Source organism: Xyrauchen texanus, chromosome 39 (assembly GCF_025860055.1).
Source record: "Xyrauchen texanus isolate HMW12.3.18 chromosome 39, RBS_HiC_50CHRs, whole genome shotgun sequence".
Lineage (NCBI taxonomy): Eukaryota > Metazoa > Chordata > Actinopteri > Cypriniformes > Catostomidae > Xyrauchen > Xyrauchen texanus.
In genome coordinates, this window is record NC_068314.1 from 29233054 (window position 1) to 29240386 (window position 7333).

Genomic DNA, 7333 nt, shown 5'->3' on the forward strand with positions numbered 1-7333 from the left:
TTAGACACCTGCTACAAAATCAATTTCTGTTAAATAGCAAAATGAATAGGAAAGAGAAGATCCTATAATGATCTTTTTCATCTGTTAAGTAATTGAAGATTTTGTGATTTATTTGGCACATTTGATGTCCCCTTTGATGCATTTAATTATCTTCACCCAGTGGCAGCTTATGCTGCTTCATGAATACGCAACTAAAACAACAAAAAGGAGCAGCACAGTTTCTTATTTGAAGGCTATACTTTATAAGTGTGTGCTTGTATTCAATCTCATGTACTTTCAAAATGGCATGCTAAGACATTGATTCTGACAGTCCCAAATGTGGCAGAGGTTTTTGTAGTTGTTCTCGGAAGACTGACTGTTGTGACTGTTAAGACCTTAAAAGCCTACACACCTTTTCATTTATCACTATACTGTGTTGCAAGTGTGGTATATTCTGTTATTGTACATATTATACATATATACATACATATATATATATATATATATATATATATATATATATATATATATATATATATATACATATATATATATATATATATATATATATATATATATATATATATATATATATATATATATATATATATATATATATATATATATATATATATATATATATATATATATATATATATATATATATATATATATATATATATATATATATATACATATATATATATATATATATATATATATATATATATATATATATATATATATATATATATATATATATATATATATATATATATATATATATATATATATATATATATATATATATATATACACACATATACACGCACTGCTCAGCCACAACATTACAACCGCCTACCTAATATTGTGTAGGTCCCCCTATTACCGCCAAAACAGCACCAACTCGCATCTCAGAAAATCGCATTCTCACCACAATTGTACACAGCTGTTATCTGAGTTACCGTAGACTTTGTCAGTTCAAACCAGTCCATTCTCTGATGACCTCTCTCAACAAGGCATTTCTATTCGCAAAACTGGATGTTTTTTGTTTTTGACACCATTCTGAGTAAATTTGAGACTGTTGTGTGTGAAAATCCCATGTAGATCACCAGTTCCAGAAATGTTCAAAAGCAGCCCATTTTGCACCAACAATCATCCATGCGATTATCTAATCATCCAATTGCGTGGCAGCAATTCAGTGCATAAAATCATGCAGATATGGGTCAGGAGCTTCAGTTAATGTTCACATCAACCATCAGAGTGAGGAAAAAAATGTGATCTCATTGATTTCATCCAAGGCATAATTGTTGGTGCCAGATGGGCTGCTTTTGAGTATTTCTGTAACTGCTGATTTCCTGGGATTTTCAGTCAGGACAATACTGATGTAAAAAAACCAGCAACATCACTATTTGAAAAAAGTCATTTTTCATAAAACCTAGACAGGCCCCATATAAGGATATAGAAAGGGGGTAATCTTGCTAAATTGCTAATTTGGTACTAGAAAATCACTTGCCATCATATCAAACACAGTTAAAAGCAATTGGGTTGTTAAATTAAGCTTAACATTGTTTTTGTTTGTTTTTTGAGTTGCTACAGTGTGCAATAGACTGGCATGTCTTAAAGTCAATATATATAAGGTCAAATTTAAAAAAGAAACCGCTTTCTCTAAAAACTTGTCAGTCAATAATTGTTTTGAGGACCGAAGGGTATACAATGCTTGAAATTGCCCAAAAGAATTATATAATTTAAATTCAATTCCTTCATCTTTGATTTCATACAAAGGTGTACATTACAGTCTTTAAAGACAAAGGACAACTGGCTTTAACAAGGACAGAAAGAGATGTGGAAGGCCAGAGAAGTTTGAGAAATAGATGCCTCACATGACCTCAGCTGACAGCTTCATTGAATTCTACCCGCTCAACACCAGTTTCATGTACAACAGTAAAGAGAAGACTTACAGAAAAACAAAATGAAAAGGTTAGAGTGGGGAAAGAAACACAGACATTGGACAACAGATAATTGGAAAAGAGTGTTATGGATCTTTACCCCATTGAGATTTGTGGGATCAGCTAGACTGTAAAGTGCGTGAGAAGTGCCTGACAAAACAGCCACATTTATGCCAAGTGCTACAGGAAGCGTGGGTGAATGTCTTTGAGTATCTGGACAAACTGACAGCTAGAATGCCAAGAATCTGCATATCTGTCATTGCTGCACATGGAAAATGTTTTGATGAGAATTCTTTGAAATAGTTTAAGAAGTTCTGATTTTTTTAATTTTTTTTATTTTTTATTGTAATAGTAATTTTTCACATTATTAATGTTCTGACATTGTGATCAGTTGAATGCCACTTTGGTGAATAACATTTCCACAATTTCTTTCCATAAGAGCAAAATCTGTACATTATTCCAAACTTTTGGCCACCAGTGCAAAAAGTACATCAACAAGAATTATAGCATGATATCGTCTAATAAATAAATAAATAAATATAAATATATATATATATTTATATATATATAATCTGATGGAATTGAAGCAAAGTGCGGACACAACTTAGATTGGCATCTTTTTTTTGTATGTGAAAAATATGATTTAAAATGTACTTATTGTATTGTTCGATATCTTAAAGATCCCTACCTTTCATTTGAAATTTTGATTTAGAAATTTGTTGCATTTATAAACTCTCTGTTTGCTAGTTTAACATTGTGACTGCTTGCTGAGGACAGGTTAAGTTACATGTGCTTCCAATTATAGAGTATGCATTTAAAAAAAGAAATGATAAAAAAGTAATGAGAATATACATTTTCTTTATATTTACATTTTTTAGTATTTTTTTATTATGATTTCTTGATTTTTAGAGACATTTGTTGTCTCAAGAATCAGTGCTAGATATACATTAGTGTTTGTAATATACATACAATAATATTAAGCTAATAGCCGATTCCTTCAAATAAAAGACTACAATTTCTACATGTGAGGAATCAGATAATTTCTATAGTAACACTCTTAATAAATAAACAAACAAAAAAATGTGCTTTAAAATGGCATCCTCACCCAGGCTGTAGCTTCTAAAGGAATATTTCCAGGTTCAATACAAGTTAAGCTCAATCGACAACATTTGTGGCATGATCACCAAAGAAAATATTTTACATTACAGTAAAGCACAACAATGGATGTGAATGAGGCTTGTCTACAAACATCAATATACATAGTGTTTCAAAAGTATAGCATGTGTAAACATGACTCTAGTGTGCTAGATCTGTGGACACAGTAAAGTATTTAGTATTTACTTGCTCCAGGTGGGGGGGTCATCTTGACCCTGCAGTGGGGTAAGATGGACCCTTTTCATAATTTTTAATTTTGTGCTATGACAACAAAATCAGCAAATGTTTCTATTTATTTCCCCATATAATATGTTGGATGATGCATCATCATCCAGTACATGCTAAAATGTATCTATATGTTACAATTTAAAAGTAAATGAACATTGTTCTTAAGGGGGGCATCTTACCCCTTCTTACCATAATACTGCCTTTAACTTTACACTGTAAATGTTAGTAATGATTTTATCACACTAAAATCACGTTAACATGTATATTGCTGATGTCGTGTGGCAACACTTTTGAAACAATGTGTATTTTAATGTTTATGGATTGGTCACATTCACTTCCATTGTAAATGCCTTAACATAACCATGAATAAAAAAAAAAAAAAAAAAAGAAATATATCAACAGACTACATTTTTTTTTCCTTTTCTTTTCTGGTAACATGATACCACAAATGCCTTCAATTGAGCTTAACTTGTTTTAAACGTGTAATATTCCTTCAACAAACTGAACGTTATCCAAAACAATCTGGTTTCATAAATTAATAGCACAAGAAACAACTTCAGCCTCATTGTATTTCAAATTCTAATGGCTTTATTTTTTATATATATATATATATATATATATATATATATATATATTTGTGTATGTATAGGCTACATAGCTTATATAACAACTTTGACTTCAATTGCTTGATTATCATTTTTTTTTTTTTTTTTCATTTTTGTTCTGTTAAATTTAAATGACAGGACATAATGAACAAGGCATTCCACATGTTCATACATTACAAAAAAGTAAAGAAAACTTGAATGTGTGCACATCACACACATACATTACATAGATAAAACGTTAGTATAAAGTAATGAAATATGGGCATGACTGAATTTAGTTCGACAAACGAAAGCAAGCGCACGGAGTGAGAAACACACAGAGAGAGAGAAGAGAGAAAGAAAGAGAGAGAGAGCATTTTTATGACAGCTGAGAGAATAATAAATAATTAATATGTTAATCAAATAAATCTGTTGCATAGTTCAAAGCAAGCAGGACTGCCGTTACAGCATGATGGTGATTCTAACAAAAGCTAAATGAAGGCTCATATTATATATAGATTTTTTTACTGTTTTGCCAGTTAAAACACACACTGACTGCAGACACCGTTGACTGTCACTGACTGTCAGAGCAAGATTTCACAATCGTTGTTGCCAGAATTCTTCCAATCACTGCAACGTGAATTTTGGTACAGCTGAGTCAACTTCAATTAATTCAACATGGATCACACAATGAGTATTGTTAACACTTAATTTGATACTTTTATGATGGAAAATATAGACCAAACAAGTGTTCACTACTCTCCAATAGAACATTAATCACATATTGTTTACTCATTAGATGTAACAGATTTTGTAACAGTATATTTCTCTACTGTCACCTTATAGCCCTTAAAACAACATTACACTAGGTGAGGATACAGTATATTCTCTGTGCTCTAGATAAGATACAGCTGGACTGTAAACAGAGAGGACTGGGACACAAAGCATCAGTATGCAGCCATTATGTTTCACCAGTCAAAAACTTTCAGTTAAAAAAAATCAATTAAGGCTTTCACTTTTTCACAAACCAATCATTAAAGAGTTTCTTGATGAACGCCTAATCAATTACTCAAGACCAAGTCAACACCTAAAAATGAAAGCCAATCTGTCATAACAGACACTGTGGTAGAGGTTGTCTTTGTAGTCCATTGGCACTTCTGTGATCACAGAGACAGCATGTGTAAAAAGCAAAAAAACACTAAATTACCATCTTAAAATAGTTCTGCCATAGCAGTGACTGTACACAGATAACCAATGTGTGTACCTCTCAAAAACAATTTCGAAGCCCTTGTCCCTCAAAGTGATCAAATTTATTCAGTTACATCATTACAAATAACACAGAACATCTCAATTTTTATAAAGTGAAGACAAAAACAAGAGTAAAAACAAACGGGAGATGTTCATGTTGTTTGGCTAGAATCCATTTTACACACATTAAATTAAAGCAACAAATGAAGCCAAGTTAATGACTTCAATGACAGCTGAAGTTTTGTTAAAAAGAGAACGGCACATGTTCATTGGCTTCTGTACAAAATGAAGCTTAACTATTGAAGCAATGAAACAAAGTCTTTGAAACAATGCTCTCTCTCTCTCTCTCTCTCTCTCAAAGCCCTCATTTAGAGGAAAGGGAGGACAGAAATGGAATAAATAGAATTAAAGGGAATCGGTGCATTTAAGGAAAGTGAACTCAAGTACGACCATGGCCTACCTTGAAAATGCAATTCCTTCAGCTAGCTTCTTTTCCACTTGAAAAAAGGGCTGAACTAGCCTTTCATCTTTGATGGATGATGGATCATGCATGGATGAGGGAGCTGTCTGCATGGAGTTGGTACCAACACATTAAGGTGATGGAACATCAAAGCTCGTATCAGTCTGCAATTAAGGCAGTTCAATCAACAGCCACAGCTTATGGTTATAAAGTAACGCAACTAGACCAGAGTGAAGCGCAACTGGTAAAATAAGTCAAGAATATTTTCAAGCAGTCATTCCCCAATTCTCACTCCAATTAATCAGGCAGTTTAATGGAGCAGTGCTCTGTCATGAAGTCTAGACAAGAAATGAGATGCTTATTATCTCCTTACAGTATTACAGAAGATTCTTTCAGTACAAACCTCTGAAACAGCATCAAGTCAGTGTGTGTTTTCTCGGCAGAGTCTTTAAAGTAAGAAGAGTGTGTGAGTTTGTGTGCATGCGCATGTGTTCGTGTGTCACAATCATTCTGAAGCAAGCAAACATTTTGGGGATGCCTCATTCCATATGTAATCATGCAGAACATTGAACACACATATTAAACAATTATGCTTTTTTTCCCAATGCAGTTTTTTTCCCCAAGTACAGAGTGGTTTAAGCTACACAGGACACTAAAATACCAATCACACCAGGTTGTACATATTGCTTTGAACCACCAATTTGTTTATAAGTAATGCATGCCACATACAGTTGATGATATTATGTTTATACAAAAATAACACCAGTGTATATTACGGTTTCTTATGAATTACAGAAAAATGATTTTCTATTGACTGCTTCCCCACTAACCCCACGTGCAATCAAATACAATTCTGAATTCATATAATACTTAGTTCATGAATTATGAATAAAATTCTTATTATAACTTAATCTGTTATTTTCCAGTTTTAGAACACAAACTTTTATTTACAGCTGTGGTGTATCATTCCTCCCATCCCAACCAAACCAAACAAGAGCTGTCAGACAACTTCAGTAGAGTAGCAATGTGTTAAAATTCAGTTATTGCACAACAACTTGAAGCAATTCTCTGTTTAAACAATGCAAGAGAAAAACAAATGCAGTAACAAATTGTCCTTCAGAGCTGTTAAAGTTAAGGTAAATTCAACAACAATGGCTTTGATCAATTCCCCTTTTGTTTTTTTAAGTACCCATCATTTACAGCTGTGTAATTACTGTAATTACTGGAACCTGAATATAGATGCAGTCCAATTAGGTTATTTCAATGACAATCAAACGTTGTGGAAGGAGAACAAACATTGAACAATCTTTAACATAAGTCGGAACTGATTGTACAAAACAACACTTTGGCAGAATTTAAAAAAAGCTCTAATTGGAAACCACTGACTGCATCCACAAGAAGTCAGATACATCCTTTGTCCTTTCGTGGAACATGACAAATTGTAGTTAAAAATGTTCTGTGTCTTTTATATCAACAAAATGTTAACTTTAGTTAGCCTAATATTCGCCAATGTATTATACATCAATCTCTTGCAGGACATAAAGTACAATATAGTTTCAATCTAAAGAGCAAGTTTGAAGACAGCATATTTGTACCTTAAATAACCAACTTCATCTTGAATGAATATTTCCCAAAGTAGTCTTATGAATTAGTCTGTGTAACCTCATAACAAAAAATACATTGTAAAGACTGCCAGGACCAGCACATAAGGACATCTTATGGATGCAAGC